The sequence below is a fragment of the Protopterus annectens genome, chromosome 14.part0 (assembly GCF_019279795.1).
Source record: "Protopterus annectens isolate FY-2018-M chromosome 14.part0, PAN1.0, whole genome shotgun sequence".
NCBI classification, from domain to species: Eukaryota; Metazoa; Chordata; order Ceratodontiformes; family Protopteridae; genus Protopterus; species Protopterus annectens.
Genome location: NC_056748.1, coordinates 185,652,424 through 185,668,442, shown reverse-complemented (window position 1 = coordinate 185,668,442; position 16,019 = coordinate 185,652,424). Strand labels below are relative to the sequence as shown.

The following is a 16,019-nucleotide window of genomic DNA, read 5'->3' as shown; positions in this document are numbered from 1 at the left end:
AGGAACCTCTGTGGTCTCTCCAGCTGCTGCAAGTGCTTTGTGAGGTACATGCTGAATGGGGTGTTGCACTCAATAATGGGCCTTAAAAGGGAAGAATGTAGGGGTGTTATGACCTCCTTGTCCCTGGATGAGATACCCTTACTTATGAGGTGGGCCATGTAGAAAGCTTTCCGTACAACAGAAGCAACATGGTGGTCAAACGTCAGGTTGCTATCAACCTGGGTACTTAAATCCCTCACAAATGACTGCATGTTTAGTACATTGTTATTAATGTGATAATTTGTGGGGATGTCACGCTCCCCAAAGGGGATGATGATGCATTTTTTGGCATTCAGCTTGAGGCTATGTTTCTGGCACAAGTCATTTGTTTGGGTGAGACCCTCTTGGAGGATGTCCACATCACTAGGGAACTGATAACAGCGCCCAGTTTGCAGTCATCTGCAAACTTGGTCAACCATAGCTCACTGGTTTTGGCCTACACCTCAGAAAAGTATATCCCAAATAACAGAGGCCCCAAAACCAACCATAGGGCATGCCGCTTGTTACGGGTCTACTGCTTGAGGTGGCTTCACCTATTTTGACTTGGGGGGGGGGGGTTCTATCAGTGAACCAGTTAGCTACCCATCTGGTAACATACAAATTGATCCCTAGTTGATAGAGTTTATCTATTATGCCCGAGTGGGGAATAGTGTCGAAGCCTTTGGCCAGGTCAAGGTAAGCACCGTCTTCCCCTTGCCCATGGCTTTGGTGACTGTCTCAAAAGATGACCAAATTTAACAGACATGACCTCCTCTAGACGAAGCCAAGCTGTGTGCGATTGAGTATTTGGAGGTGGCCAATGTTCTTGTTAATGAGGTCCATGATAATCCATTCCATGGGCTTGCAGATCTGGCTAGTTAGGCTGATGGGTCTATAATTTCCCGGATCAGTGGACGTTCCACCTTTGTGCAAAGGAATGAAAGAGGCTATCCTCCACTCAGCTGGGATGAAACCAGTGCTCAGGCTTTGGTTGAATAGGGTGCCTAATGGTGCTGCAAGTTCCTGCCTGAGTTCATGAAGGATGCAGCCTGGAATGTTATCGGGTCCCATGGAGGCTGTATTTTTTTACTTTGAGAGAGCAGCAATGACCTGTTCCCTAGATACAAGGGGAAGGGGGCAGGTACCAGGGATGTCCTGATTTACTGATGAGAGACATTCATGGGATGGCATGAAAGCTGTTTATTTTTCATAAATGCTGAATTTAAAAATGCTAATTTTACATTATCTATTTACTGCGTACCCTGAGCATTACAGTTCTGCTAAACCTGGTCACTTATTTAAAAGGCAATAAAGCTGCAGCTAACCGATGACTTTGAAGTGTAAAGGATTCTACTGTGTGACTAATGAGAGTAATCTAATAACGAGTACTTATTATTACACCTGACATACAACAACCACAATTTCTAAGACAGCTCCTCTTACACCATTTGTATGTATTGCTGACAAGCATGCGTTAAGTAGATGGAAAATGCAACATCAGCATCTCTGCCATCATTAAGTTGTTACTGATTTTCGTATTCGTAAAGAATTGTATGGGCTCACTTGCAGTGCCCAGCAGACAAACAAAAAAAAAATCTAATCACAATAAAGGTAATGTTGGCATGATTTATCATTTCACTTGTTCCAAAAATGCCTAAAATAAAAAAAAATAATAATTTCTTTTTATTTTTAGCTTTCTGGTTTTCTGTTAGTAGCATTAATCTAAAAATAAAAAAAGAGTTTTCTGCAGTTTCTGTTTTCTGCTATCAAGTATGTAATTGTCTTCTGATCAACTTAAAGAATCTAAAGATTTGACTGAGCATTCTATGAGCAAGGGAAAACAAGTCCCCAGGTAAAGATCTTAAGGGACAGTACCACTTAATGTTTAACATGAATGAACACCTCTGGAAAATGAGCACCTGAGCCTGAATGGCAGATAATCTGTATACGATTTAGATGTAACATTATACCTGAAAGGACTTACAACCTACAATGGCAAGTACAAACCTTTCAACATTCTGGCACCAAAATATGGGATAAAGTCATTCAGGCTGTTGTAAAATGTGGGATTCTGAGTACCAGAGTTGGAACCACTGCAGAAACTACTGGTGTATTTAATTTCACTTTAGAAGAGGCAGCATTACACCCTTCAGTTTTAAAATGACAACATCTCATTAATTATATGTAGTTGTCAGTTAAATGGGTTGGTCAAGAACTGCATCCTGGCGCTAAACTGAAAATTAACAGATAAGAACAGCCTCTCGTATATTCTTACAGGTACATAATATGCCTATAAATGTGACAAATATACAGTTAGGGTATGTACATATACATACATTCAGTAACAAGTTATAAGAGCAGAGGTTTAGCAGCATACAAGTGTGAATACCTTAGGAATTCTGACAAGCTGTGTAATATAATGACAATGGAAGTAGAACAAAGGATACAACTCAGGCATTTCCCATCAGCGTGGTGCATACAACATGATGCTTGAAGAAAAAGTTCACTGTACCACATAATTAAATCTTGTTTTTATGATGATGAGAAAAATGCCTAGCAGTTCTACTACTTTTCCAATATTTGGCAACATTTTCGAGGAAAAATATGCCTGACAAACTACACACAAGAAATTGGAATTACTGTATAAAGTGCTTAACCGATGAACCTAAAATCAAGCAGTTTTAGAAATTAACCCAGACTGCCTGCATATCTTAGCCACTAATAATTTGAAAATGTAAAAAGGAAATACACCCTTGGCTATAAGCATAACACACCTCATGTTTTCCAGCTATAAAAATCTACTCATCAACTTTACTTCAAATACACAAGGCTAATGTGCTGCTTAAAAACTACCTCCAGTTTTCTTTGAGGTTTACTAGCTCAGAAATGTTAAAAGGGGTTAAAAATAGTTTAGATTTGCAATGAGATGAAGCTTAGCATTAGGTGGACTGATCTTGCTAAATGGGTTTAACAGATGCAGAGCCTAGCTCCTAACCTGCTTTTAAACTCTTTGAAGTTCTCTGAAAATTAACACTCTTCTTCTGCTAGAGCTTTGGGGCTAACTAATAAAAAAGTTCATTCTGTCTAAAACAACAGTTCATTATAAAGCATTTTTGCACACTTCATTTTCCCAGTCTGTCAATATCCAAAACTTAACCTTTGGGTTTATGCAGATATTACTCTCCCAGCTGTATTTTAACATTAATACTTAAATTAATTGCACTTTTTGACAGGGAGTGGCCCATTTTCATTGGAGTCCCGGGGAGAAAAGCTCTAAGACATATTACAAGCAGAAGGAACATAAAAGTAATTGTAGATAAGACACAGCACCCAGGAAATTATATAACTGCCAGTTCTCAGCTGGGCTGCCCTCCATACAGATTCGGTGCCCATGTGGGTAGTCACAGAGGGTTCTGGTCTCTTCCAAAATCCTTAAGAAATGCAACAGGTGAATTACTGACCTTTTAAAGTGTTCACAGGTGTGCATGCTGTCAGTGTGTGTGAACAATTGAATATCTAAAACAGATCAGCATCTTATAAAGGATTAGTTTCCCTGTTCTGTGCCCAGTGGGTGTCAGGATAAACTCTGTTTACTTCATAAACCTGAACTGCATTAAGCATGCAAGAAGAAAATAAGGATGAACAATAATGAAAGCAAATTATACAATAATAGCTCACTGGCATTCAAAAACCTGCACGCTGACTGGACAGCCCAATCAGCGTGCCTGTTGTAAATCGAACATATACCAATAGAAAAATGTCTGGCTGCTGAAGTACTACTGAGTGGACAGACTTTTCTTTTGGCATTTGCTTAAAGGACAGATCAATATACAGGAAAAATCAGGTATGTTCTGCAAACTAAAGAAACCGAAATATACCTGATTTTCCTTGTATTTCTGAACTGTCCATCTTAAAGTCTTGGCAGACTCTCTTACTTCTCAAATGTCCAGATTTTTGCTGAATGTTCATATCTTTGCCTCATATTTTTGATCTTTTTCTCATAAATAATGTAGTTTTTCTGGTAAGACACTGGGGACTGAAGTCATTAAATAGTGACTGACATTTGAGGTCTAAGCTTCATATCCTTCAAAAAATGCATACTAACATGAAACCTCCTATTCCAGTAACTTTATAAATTTATAATTTATTATAATTTATAATATGTCTCTATTTTTGGACCTTTGTTCTCCTCATTATGCTGGGCTTTGTCTTAGTTTCTTGCATTGACAGCCTCTGATGGCAGGGTGGAAAAAAACAGCAGAGATTCTATTTTCTCCATTGCTTTAACTGAACAGCACCAATGTACTGTGCAAATGTGGGAGTGTTAATCCCATATGCATGGGCAGTATATCAGCAAACATGGAAGAATGGAGAGGAATACTACAGCGCAATTATACAAAGACATAATTTAAAAAAGGTAATCAATTTCTTTCTTAAATAATGTTATTGTATAATAGCAATAATCCACTCCTGGATGTGGGTATCATAGGACTGACCCATATAGCTGGCCTCATTTCATCACTCTTTCTTTGCCCTCGTGATCAAATCATGCCAACCGTGGGTAAATCCTGTGATACCCACACCCAGTCATGGGTTATTGCTAAAGTATCTGACATAGTGCCTACAAATACAATAGCCACAGACTAAAGTCACATGATACAGACAGATAAAGTAATCATACAGTAAAGTAAATTTTCCTGTCGGTTTACTTGCAAAACAGATAAATCGATCAATAATACAAAATAATCCCATCACTGAGATAACTAATAATTCAACAAAAACAATTTCAAATGTATGAACATTTGGCAAGATGTCGGAAATGAAGGAACACTATGACATAATACTGGGAATATTCAAAGAGATGAGAATCCACAATTATGTAGCTAGAAAAGACCATTTCCGATCCTATATTTGAGTTTCTACGTGTATATATATATATATATATATATATATATATATATATATATCTACTTGCACATACACACACACACACACACACACACACACACACACACACACACACACACACACAAACACACAAACACACACACACACACACACACACACACACACACACACACACACACATATTCAGCAACTGTCAGCAACTAAAGCTGCCTTTAAAATGACCTCCATTTAAAAAAAAAAAGTTATGTACTCAGCATAACATTACATCTGTATTCCTCAACCTGTGGGGGGTTCGGATCCAACCCTTGAATCTGACTTGGCTGCTTTCTATAGCCATAAGATACAATTATTGAGCTCCTCCCTTACCCATAATGACTCGTTCTCCTAGACTGCCTCAGATCGAGTTTGCTGCTACCATATTTATGGAATATCTATCTCTATATACAGATTCAGAAACAGATAGGATAAAGTTCAGGAGCACAAACAGGAACACAGTTTCTACAGGCCTCTCCATCAGGTCTTTCACAGTTATGGACAGGTGGAAGGAGGGTGGGAAGGTTGAGGAAGAATGAAAATGGACAACACAGATGTAATGTTATGGTGAATACATTAACTTCTTTATCTAATGTTGTCATTTTCATGCATTCCTCAACCGGTGGGACAGAGTCCGCAGCTACAGTAACCTCGGGTGGCCCTCACAGAAGGATATTTAGGAGCACTTCATAACCAAAGGCAACTCTACTTCTAGAAATAATATCCAGTTTGTAATGTGCAGCAAAGGTATGGGAGTTAGACCAAGTAGCAGCTGCACAAATATCCTCAATCAGAACCCTAGACCAGAAGGCTTGAGATGTACACATAGAGCTAGCAGAATGAGCTTTCACATTTCGAGCTAGTGAAATACCTTTGGAGGAATGTACTAGATATACAATCTGTAATCCATTTAGCCAAAGTGACTTTGGAAATTGGCCTTCCCCATTCTAATATCTGAGAAGGAGACAAACAGCTGGTCAGTTTTTTCAGAAAGATTTCATTCTATTAAGGTAAAAACATAGTTGTCTATGAATGTCCAGAATATGAAGAGTATATTCACCTTTATTTTGGAAACTGGGGAAGAAAACTGGTAGGCTGATGACCTGATTGATACTGTTTTCAGAGGCAACTCTGGGCAAAAAGGAAGAATTGGTAGGCAAGGTCACTTTATCTTTATGAAAAATCCAACATGGGAGTTTGGATGATACTGCTTGCAATTCAGATACCCTTCTAGCTAAAGTGATGGCTATCAAAAAGCAGTCTTCCAAGAAAGGTAATTCAAATCTACTTTGGCTAAGGGTTCAAAGGGGGGGGGATGAATGAGAGCCTATAAAACCTTGGTTAGGTCCCAAGGAGGAGTGGGGTCCTTTACAGGAGTCTAAGTAAAAAAGTACCCCTGAGGACGGTCTTACACAATTTAGATGAAGCAAGACAAGGTGAATTTTCCCCAATGTGGCAATCTGAGATGGCTGCCAGTTGCACCTTAACAGTAGAAAACCTGCCCCATTTTGGAAAACTGAAGCAAGAAAGTCTAGAACTACAGGGATAAGAGCTGTAAAAGGATCCACATTTTTTGATGAGCCCATACCAAGAACCTCCTCTATTTACTTTTACAGATTTTGCTAGTAGAAGCCTTGTGTGAGGATAATAAAATCCTTTGAACCAGGAAAGAAAGCCTGGTATTTCTAGTCATCACTGGAACTGAAGAAACTATGCAGTTAGTTTCAGTCCTGGAAGATCTGGGTGAATCTGCCCTGATGATGGCACTGGAGATCTGGATACAGGTCCAGCATCCATGGAGGGCATATTAACTGAGAACAAAGGAAGGGGAATCAGACCAGTCAAGGCCAAAAGGGGGCAATGAGGATTATTCTACTCTTCAACCTCTGTGTTTTCTGAAGAAATTTGGGTATGCAGGGTAGGGGAGGGTAAGCATAAAGAAGACTGGAGGGCCAAACCTGGGCTACACCATCTCATCGTGACTGTCACTAAGGAGGGATCACTGCATAGAACCTGCTGCATTTGTTGTTGAAGGGGGATGCAAACAGGTTGCAAAAGGGTTTCCCCCATTTGTGGAAAATCATGTTTGCCACTGACTGGTATATAGACCACTTGTGAGGCTGCAGCATAACTCTGCTGAGCCTGTCCACTAGAATTTTTGACTTTCCTGGAATGTGCATTGTGACTAGGAAGCGGTTGGAAGAGATCATCCATTGCCAAACCCTCATTGCTTCTCAACACGGGGTAAGATCTGGTTTCCCCTTGCTTGTTGATGTACCATACCACAGACATGTTGTCCATTTATACTGCAATAGTCCCTAGAGGGAGAAAGTTCTGAAGTGCTTGCAATGCTAGAAGCACTGTACTCATCTGTAGTACATTGACATGCAAATTGATCTCCTGTGCCGACTAAGTACCTTGGACTGTCCAACCCAGGTAATGCCCCCACCCACCCCAGCTGGGAAGCGTCTGTGGTCAACATGGCATTTGGGGAGGAAAAACAAAGGTTCATCTTGTTTGACTTCTTCTGAGTGGAGCTACCATACAAGCGAGTCTCTGCACACTTGGGACAACCTGATAGGGTAATTCAGCAGGTAGAAGTGTAAAGACCATTGGATCGCCAGAGTCTGCTGAAGGATTCTCATGTGTAAACATGCTCTTGGAATCAAGGTTATCATGGCAGCCATTGAACCTAATGCTCTGAGGAAGAAGAGAATAAACAATTCACAAAAAACACTCACTACCCACTAGGAGCTTGAGAAAGTCGGAATCCCAGTCCGTCTTGATGAGCGGCAAACAAGATCTGAGGGAATCTAGGGAAATGAGACATTATGAGTAAGGGCAGAGCAATAGAAAGAGGCTGAATCAGATCCGAGTGTTGTAGCCAAACTCATAGGTTGAGGAATGCAAGAAAATGACAACATCGGATCTATTAACTGCAGCCACCAGTTCACACCTGCATTATGTCTAACAAAATGTAGCAGGAAAGTAATAGCAAACTGACATAAGCTTTCTGATCGAGACTGCATTACACCTTTGTGTTAAATTATGGCAACACAACAAAATCTGGGTAGTGATGACATCTGAACTCTTTACAGTATATAACACATATGGAAGAAAATAGACATACTCTAGTAAATGCTAAAATGGAGATATTTCCTGCATGATTCAGGACCTTGTATTTTCTATTTCTGAACTGTATTCCAGGAAAGGGTAAATGAAATGTGCTTTGGGTTTCAACTCCTGGCATTCTGGATGTAACAGAGTAATAATAAGTGAAACAAATCTATACACCAACTAAATGACTTCTTCTTCTTCTTTCGGCTTTTTCTGGTTAGGGGTTGCCACAGCGGATCATCTATCCGCTCATGATTGGCAGTGGAGTTTTACAGTGTCGAGTTGCCAGCCCAGCACCCAACCTTCCACAGAAGGCACACACATGCACACACTCGCACCTAGTGCCAATTTAGAGTGTCCAATCCACCTACTGCATGCCTTTGGGATGTGGGGGGAAACCGGAGCACCCGGAGGAAACCCACGTGACCACAGGGAGGACATGTAGACTCCGCACAGAAGGCACCGGAGAACCTCTTGCTGTGAGGTGGCAATGGTGGTGCATGGAGGGCCAAACCTGTTTGCATCCCCCTTCAACAACAAATGCAGCAGGTTCTATGCCGTGATCCCTCCTTAGTGACAGTCATGATGAGATGGTGTAGCCCAGGTTTGGCCCTCCATGCACCACCATGGCTGCCCACCCAAATGACATAACATGCAAAACTGCAGTCTTGCTTCTTTGTTCTTTATACAACAAATGCTAAAAATATGAAATGCAAAGTAAAGAAAATCACCACCACAAACATTACATGAAAACAAACATAATGAACTCAAAACCTCAATGGTTTCTTACCAACAAAATCAAAAGGCTTAGCTCTCTTAGTTACCCAGACAGACCAACAATCCTCTTTCCATCTCATACTGGTTCCTTTGTGGAGATGTCTGTCTTACCTTTAAGACTACAAAACACCCAGTCCATACAGCCTCTCTCCATAGCAGACACACTAGTAATGTTAAGAACACTTGATCCAAAGTTCTTAAATTACATTATATCATAAATAAGACTCCTTGGACAGGCAGGATCATTAGCCAAGGTATTCCCTAAATATGGAATAAGCCTCCCTTACATGTTAAACTGTGCAACACTTTCTCTTCTTTCAAGTTAAGTCTTAATGCTTAGATGAGCTCATATAAATTTACTCCTGGTAATACCAGTATGGCCCTTATCAAGAAGGGAGATATATCTACCAGCGGGTCTACTTCATTTGATCAAAAGACCATTTGACCTAAACCCATTTGGTCGAAAGTTCATTTGATCGAAAACCAGTATTCAAGGCAAATAACAGGGATTTGTCCTCCTCCCCAATGTTGTGTGACCCTGGAGTTGATATATATAGTTAGGGGTGGGTGGGGGGGCACAGACCCCCACATTGGAGGGTATGGGGGGCCAAGCCCCCCACCTATTTTTTGTTTAAAATCTGGATGTTTTGTTTTATTTTTTTCTTTTAAAGGAAACTGGGTGGGGGGCTGCATCCCCCCCAACTATATATACCAACTCCAGGGTCGGATGACATTGGGGAGGGGGACAAATCCCAGTTTTATGCTTAGAATACTGGTTTTCAATCTAATGAACATTCGACCAAATGGGTTTAGGTCAAATGGTCTTTCGATCAAATGAAGTAGACCCCTACCAGCTATATTATCTAGGGTATGTGGTACAATTCTATATAGTAACTTAGACAACCTGCCTAGTACTAACCAATGAATTTATTCAGAAAAAAATGTATGTGTAACCTCATAAAGCTATTTCCTTATTTATTATCAAACTACTTCCTTCTTATAAAAATGAAATAAAATAAAATAAGCCAAATTGTATTTTAATACCTTCCTCTGGAAATTACTTGTTAGACCAAGTTATACTATACACAGCTGTCTGGAATTCCACTAGTTTGAAACAGTAAATTCAAAGTGCATAATGGAGGTTTTAAATGAAATATCACACTCTTTTAAAATGCACATTTATTTTATATTTGTTGACTGGGATAGTCCGACTGGATACTTGTCCATTGTCAATGGAGGCCTGGGGAGAAAAGCTCCATACATACATGCAGAAAAACTGTTACATTAATCAAGTTAAAGGACTGTTAGAGATGCAATACATAGAATAAAAGTCATTCATTCTGTCATATATAAATCTGATTTGTTATAGAGTAACAATTAGGAAGCAATGCAGGGGGGGCCAAAAGACCTCTTTAGCACATGTTTATATTGTCAGAGGTAGTCAGGATTAGTGCAAGGACATAGCCATTGCCTTTTAAAGTACTGTTTTAGATTTTTTTGAATTGGGTTAGAACAGGTTCTGAAGTAAGCTCAGCAGGAAGGGAGTTCCATATTTTACCAACAGGGTTGGCATATAGAGAGCTTCCAGATGAGTTGTTGCTTTTGAGGGTTTGGACTAGTAATTTGTTGGATGAGCGAAGTGTCTTGAGGTTGCTGTAAGGAGTGATAATTTTTGTACGTATGAGTGTGTTTTCAGGCTGATAGAGAATTTTATTTGCTACTATTAGCTGATTGTACTGAAGTTGGATAGGCAATTCTAGCCACCCTAGATTCTTTAGGTTCAGACAGTAATGTATTCTGCATGCTGCTCCAGTGGCAAACCTAGCAATATGATTAAAGCAGCTAGAGAGTTTATTAAGGTCAGACTTACTCAAATTCGTGAAGAGAGGGGATGCATAAAGGAGGGTGGAAAGTAGATGTGTACTGGCAATTGCCATCCTACCTAGTGGAGTGAAGAAAGGTTTGATCTTGTATAGTGAGCCAAGTTTTTTATTAACTTTTTAATAGCTTGATTAATATGCATATCAAACTTCAGATTATTATCAACTGTTACACCTAAAAGTTTGGTACCGGGATCTGGGACAATGACAGTGCCATTGTTAGATTTTATAGTACAGGTTGAAGCGGAAGCTTTACGAGTGGGGGAGAAAAGCAGTAGCTTCATTTTGTTAGGATTTAATAGGAGACATCGATTACAGAGCCAATTTTCAACAGTATTAAAAACATTTTGGGATAGAGTCTGCAGATTTAAAGGGGAGGTTGCAGAGCAAATCAAAGTGGAGTCATCTGCATATTGAATGCAGGTGGCTGTTGGGATGAATGTGTACAGGTCATTAATAAAGATAGAAAATAACAGGGGTCTTAATATAGAGCCCTGAGGGACCCCAAGGGAGATAGGTAGAAGGGAAGATAGTTTGTTCTGCCATAGTAAAGCCTGTTGTCTACCACTCAGATAATATTTGAGCCAATGGATAGCCTGGACATCTAAGGGAATAGTTTTAAGTGTGTGTATGAGTAGTTGGTGGTTGACAATGTCGGAAGCTTTGGAGAGATCAAGAAAGAGGGCAGAAGAAAGTTTATTGTTGTTTCGGTTTTGATTAATAACATTGGAGAAGGAGAGGAGGGCCGTGGTTGTACGGTGGAATGGTCTGAAACCATGCTGCGAGTTAGCCAGGAGATTGTGCTAAATGAGATGGCTTAGGAGTTGTTTATGGATGCACTTCTCCATAATTTTAGCCAGGGGTAACAAAATAGCTATAGGTCTGTAATTTGAAAGTTCAGTGGAACTGCCCCCTTTGTGGAGAGGAATAACATGGGATGTCTTCCAGATGGAGGGGATAGTGGCTTCTGATACAGTTCTACTGATCAGGATAGAAATCGGGTATGCTATGGCATCAGCAGCTTTTTGTAGATACTCAGCTGAGAGGAGGTCCGCTGCAAGGGTGGTAGGTTTTAGTTTCTTGATTAGGGCCCAGATAAGTGATGTGGAAACTGGTTGAAAGTTAAAGGGGAGTTAAGAATTAGGTGCAATGGAGTTAGGACTTGGGCAACTGGGAGATAGTTGGTTAGCTAGTGACTGGATAGTTTCTGTGAAGAAACTATTAAAGGAAATGGCAACGTCTTCAGAAGGTTTTTGGATGGTAGCCAAGGGGGTAGGAGTTGTGCATTGCCCTGGGTGAATACGTTTATTTATGCCTGCCCAAAACTTTTGAGGATTGTTTTGATGCTTCTGTTGTAAATGGCAGTAAAAGTTTTTTTTTATCATTGGGTATATTTAACTTGTCTTCCTAAGAAGAAAAAAACTCTGCTGCTTTAAGCAATCTAAAAAAAACTAAGGAGCATTTTCTGGATGCATTTAAAGAAAGGCAAGCAATAAATCTTCTCTATAACATAAAGAGTTTGAGAGGCGGCTCCTCTGATCCAACATTACTATTAAGCAAGACAGTTAATAAGCAGGTGCATTCAGTCATGGCTAGAGCTGAGGAAAGGAAATATATTAGAAAATGATAAAACTTAACATCTAATGCATATAATTGTGAAGCAAACAAAATAATTAGGATCAAACTAAAAAAGACTTGTTGCTATACCTCTCAACTGTCCAGATTTTTGCAGAATTACCAGATTTTTGCCTCATATTTTTGTCCATTTTTTCTTAAAATTTATGGGTTTCTGGCAAATCACTGGCTAATCACTGACATATGAAGTGAGAAAATAAATAATGGCAGTCATTTGAGTTTCAGACTCCATATCCTTCAGAAAATTCATGCTATGCAAAACCTGTAACTCTATCAACTTTCTAAGTCTGTAAGAGCAATATTTAAAAAGTATCCTTATTTCTGGGCCTTTGTTCTTCATTACTTCTGGCTTTATCCAGATTTCTTGCTCAAAGAGGTTGAGAGGTATGCAGTTGTTGCACATGCACATGAAACAGTTTAAAAGAGCATCAGATCAAGAATGTAGTCCCCAAAGAGTCCAGAGAGACACTGCAGTACCTTAACACTTATTTGATAGCTGCAGTTTTGTGGGCACAAACAGAAGGTATCTCAGACTGCTGCACTAATAGAATACACACATCCAAGTGCACTGTGTAGCTCTGCCAATGCCTGTGTAAGAGTACTGGCCACAGCAAGACACTTAGGCAATCACTTCGTTGAATGGCTATTCAGTGAATAGCCATTTGTTGAACACCTATTTAGTAAAGCCGCTCTGTACTGAATGGCAAATTATAAGTAGAGCAAACAAGTGGTTAGCCAACCGAACAAATGCAAAAAAAAAAAATAAAAAATAAAAAATAAAAATAAATAAATAAAATTTAAAACCTACCAAGGTGGAGGGCTGCACCACCCATACCCCCCCCCCCCAAATAACTATACCAGCTCTGAGATCGCACAGTGGGGAAAAAGGGCAAATTCCAGATGGTGGCCAACCACTGGTTTGCCCTAGTTAAAATTTGCTATTCAATGAAGAGCAGCTTCGCTGAATAGCCATTTGACGAAATAATATAGGCCCAGCAATTGTAGAAGCTTGTACGTAAATGGCAGTTAAATAAAGGACAACTGTTGGTTGAACTTCAGACACTTAAGGCACTATGCTGTCTTACCACGATCTTCTGCATTAAACCTCAGTATCCTACTGAAGGCCTCCCCAGCTTATGCAGTGGTGGAGAATATATGTTAAAAATGCAATGAGTACATCAGAGAGAAAAGTAAATGCAAGTTTGCATTAAACAGTCTAGCATTATGTAATTGATACATATTAGCACTGGAGAAACTACCTATGTGTTTATAAGTATTAGCCACACACTGTCTTAAGTCTGTCAAACTTAACCTGGTTATCAGTTAAGAGGCCAAGTTATTTTACTAAAGTTACTTACTCAACAGGTGAGCTATTCAGCAATATAATACCAAGAACTTGTTTTGATGACATGAATATTTTAGAAAAGACAGTTGTGTGAGTATGCGTACCATAACAGTAATGTTCAAATACAATGTTCACTGATGTAGTGCAATTCAAAATGCATGGAATTAGTTACACATGGATGTCTAGACATCCGATATGACTTCTAGAGCTTCATTTTCCCATAAACTGGAGATGGCCTCTTCCCCCAAACTAAAAACATCACTAGAATACCTGTAATCTGTTAGAAAAGGGAGATGAGCAAAGGAATTTTAGTTCTTTTTTCCTGAGAAAGAAGCATTAGCAATATTTGTGCCAAAACAACCTAGTTAGGATGCAATATCTTCCCAACAAATATGAAATAACATGCCAGAAATAGTAGAATGTCTTCTTAAAATGTTTTCATCTCCTGTCAGTATAGGAAGGAATGGAATCTCTCAGGTTGATGGAAAGGTACCTTTTCTGCTGCAGAGATCCCTGTACTTGAACATCTATTATATTATGTATGCTAACACAACTAATAGTCATCATAAAGATCACTGTCTAAGTACCATTCATAATGTCTTGGATGTGTACTACAGCAGTATGTACCCTGACTACAGACAGAGTGAAGAAGCACAAATGGCCTGTAAGACTGCAGTTGCAAATTCTGCTCTGCATAAATCTAATTAATAAATAATTTGAATAAATAAATAAATAATCAATAATTCTAAATAATGAATTCATAATATATATGTACTGACTACAGATAGGGTGAAGGAGCACAAATGGCCTGTAAGACTGCAGTTGCAAATTCTGCTCTGCATAATTCTAATTAATAAATAATTCTAATAAATAAATAAATAATAATTCTAAATAATGAATTAATAATAACAATAAGAATTATATTACTGTAAGGTTAAGATCCAAAAGTAGGGGAAATAAACTGGACTTTGTTGAAGTCCAAAGTGAAGGACCCCTTTAAAAACTGCTTGAATTCAGTAACCATTTTGGGATCCAGGACCAATCAAGCTGTGATGATTGGGAAGTGTCCTTTTACAGAGGGATATACCAAGCCTCTCGGTACTTCAGTCACAAAGACCTTCCATGCCTCCTTCCAGGGATGTTATATTTCACAAACAGAACACAAAACTAATAATAAATATGATACAATAAAAGCTTAGAATTTTATTAGTTTCTGATATATCAGTCACGAAGACCTTCAACAGATCCCACAAATGTTAAAATCTTCATGACCAAGGATTCAGTAACTAATAAATCTCAGATAGTTATCTCATATTTATCATTACTTGTTGTAATGGAACAGAATTTCATAAATTGGTGATTCCCTGAAGAAGCCCATAAATCCACATTGGACAGCCTGTGGAAGATCAGAAAGTCTATATTTTAATTGAGGAGGTGGGAGGTATTCCTGCCAAGATGATTTTCCAAGGTGTTGTGAGACAAAGGACTGAAGACAGTCAGATTTTCCTGAATGATGGATGGCCAATTTCTAAGCAATCTTGACTAGCACTGGCACCCTCACCAGCTGGTAAGAATGATCTCCCCCTCATTGTTAATATAGCAAATGACTGTGGTGTCATGTGAGTATTCTTAGGACTCCTGAATTTTAAGTCAAACTGAAAATTCAAAAAACATAGACTATGGTCAACATCTCCTCAACACAAATGTTTGGCTGTGTTCCAGTGGTTCCACCTCCCCTGGGCATTATGAGTTCTCCCAATTAATGACTAATATCCCTATGGAGAGGGTTACGAGATTACATAAGGCATATCCAAGTTGACTCACCTATTATTCAAACCATCTAAACACTTTTCAAATGGCAGGAAAGTGTGGTAACAGCCACTCCAACAGGTGCAGGTTTTGCTGCCATATGTTTCTCATGTTCCAATGAATCCTCCTCTTATGTAGCCTGATGAAGGTAAACATGAGATGGAACACTAGCATATACCAAAGTGCTTTCGGTATGGATATTTGCAGACATGCAAGTTATGGGAAGCTGTACAAAACTTGTATTTTACCCCACTGGAGATGCAGTAAGGATAAGTTGCAGTTGTTTTTCATCTGTAAACATGCATTAAAATGTAAAATGCATGAAAAACACGTATATAGCAAATATTTTACTGTGCAAATTCAGAAAAAAATTAAAATGTAAAGAAAACGTAGAAAGTGTAACTGGGTTCTGGAAAGATGAGCATGCTTGCATGCACACCCTGATATTAAGAAGTGTTCTGCGCTTATCAGTAAGTTCCTGTCACTTAATGCACTAC

The 16,019-nt window shown here is 39.2% G+C and overlaps 1 protein-coding gene across 3 annotated transcripts in view; it reads right to left on the bottom strand.

Moving 5' to 3' along the window:
- Positions 1-16,019, bottom strand: part of FAF1 (Fas associated factor 1) — a 5,915,525-nt gene that overhangs the window by 71,421 nt on the left and 5,828,085 nt on the right. The gene's annotated exons all lie outside the window — the stretch shown is intronic.